The following is a 1,685-nucleotide window of genomic DNA, read 5'->3' on the forward strand; positions in this document are numbered from 1 at the left end:
TCAATGCACAAAGAATGTGCAACAACATACTGTATAACAACTCCAGCCAAGTGCCAAAATCCTGCCCTGCCACCCTTGCCTCTCACAAGTATGCCAGGGCACAGGGAAGGAAAAATGGTTCGAAGACCAACAAATTTTGATGCATTTGAATGGCAAAGGAAAGATGTCGTAGCTCACAGCCTGGGTTTTCAACTCAACAGGCAAGAGGAAAATCTTTTATCCCATTTGCATCTTTCTGTGCCATTAAAAAAAAAAAAAAAAAAAGAGCTAAATGGCACCAACCGCCGGGGATTTTCAGTTTCTTGCAAAGGAGCATTGCCCAACTCTGGTGAATTTTTTTTTTTTTAAATTTTTAGGTCCAAACCTGTAGATGCCTCTTCAAAGCAGATTACTGTGTATTAAGTACTCACAATACGCAGTGTCTGGGGCAACGTCCCACTCTCAGCTGGAGTTTCGCCACGTACATATTACCTGATGTGGATGCATGTGCCATTGCAGAGCTAACGCAGAGGTGGAATTAAAGTTTTCCAAACACTGTTGAGCAAGAAACTGGGAAAAAAATAAATCTTTTCTCCCCCCTCAACACTCCTTGGATAAGTCGCTTGAAAGTCTGATGACTGCTGCTTTCTCCAGGGTTTGTTAAAATAGAAAAACCTAGCCCAGAAAAGTCTGTCTAGCATTCTGAAAGAGGAACAACAACAACAACTGGTTTATTTATATATTTAATTTTTAATTAAAAAATAAAGGTTATCTTAATACATCTCTTGCAGCCTTTGGGCAAAATGCACCCTTGACAACACTTAATGAAACATGATGCACATCTATTCTTGGCACACATCTTAAACAAACGTGAACTTTCTGCAGCAACTTCTTAAATCCATCATTCTCCCAAAACCCTGAAAACATTTAAATGTTCTTTAAAAAAAAACCCTACAAAAATTAGACGTGGGCCCAAAGCAAAAAAATCCCAGATCCAAGCATCCCAAAGCTTTTGGACCAGACTCAAATCCAAACCCTCATCTCATTCGAAGTTTTTATCCCGGATCACTGCAAATTCACAGACACGGCACCCAAACAACCAAGAGAGATGAAATCTGAATGCTGACCCGGCTACGAATCTCACTTCGGAAGCTTTGATCTTCACACAAAGCAAACCTATGGGTCTGAACTCCTTCCTAAAACTCTTTGAGTTGGGCCCATCCCTAGCAGAAATAAGTGCTGGTTCCACGATGAAATGGAGCTATCAGAGCTCCCCATTTCTCAGCTGTCCCCGGTCTGAGACCAGCCCGAGTTCTCGGTCCATTCGCACTACTTTAAAAGGCAAGGGTAAAGTCAAGCGAACACACTGAACCCTCCAACACGGTCCTACCACTACACAATCGCCTCTCGCAGGAGCCCCGGACTTCTCCTGGACTTGCCAGGAGCTGTCACAGGTTTCCAGACGCGGTTTTCTCTGGAAACGCGCTCAGGCCTCCGTCACTATCTGCGGGAAGCCTTACACACGCTGCCAGAGGGACGGGTCATCATCGCTCACACGGGATGTCTTTGTTCTGCTGTGGCCCATGATGGCTGATTCCCAAAGGCACAAAGTGACCAATCTTTAGACTTACACACGAGGTCTACATATATATATATTTATATATATATGTACACACACACAATTACATACATATTTAAATATATAT

This window comes from Pterocles gutturalis, unplaced genomic scaffold (genome assembly GCF_000699245.1).
Source record: "Pterocles gutturalis isolate BGI_N339 unplaced genomic scaffold, ASM69924v1 scaffold4600, whole genome shotgun sequence".
NCBI classification, from domain to species: domain Eukaryota; kingdom Metazoa; phylum Chordata; class Aves; order Pterocliformes; family Pteroclidae; genus Pterocles; species Pterocles gutturalis.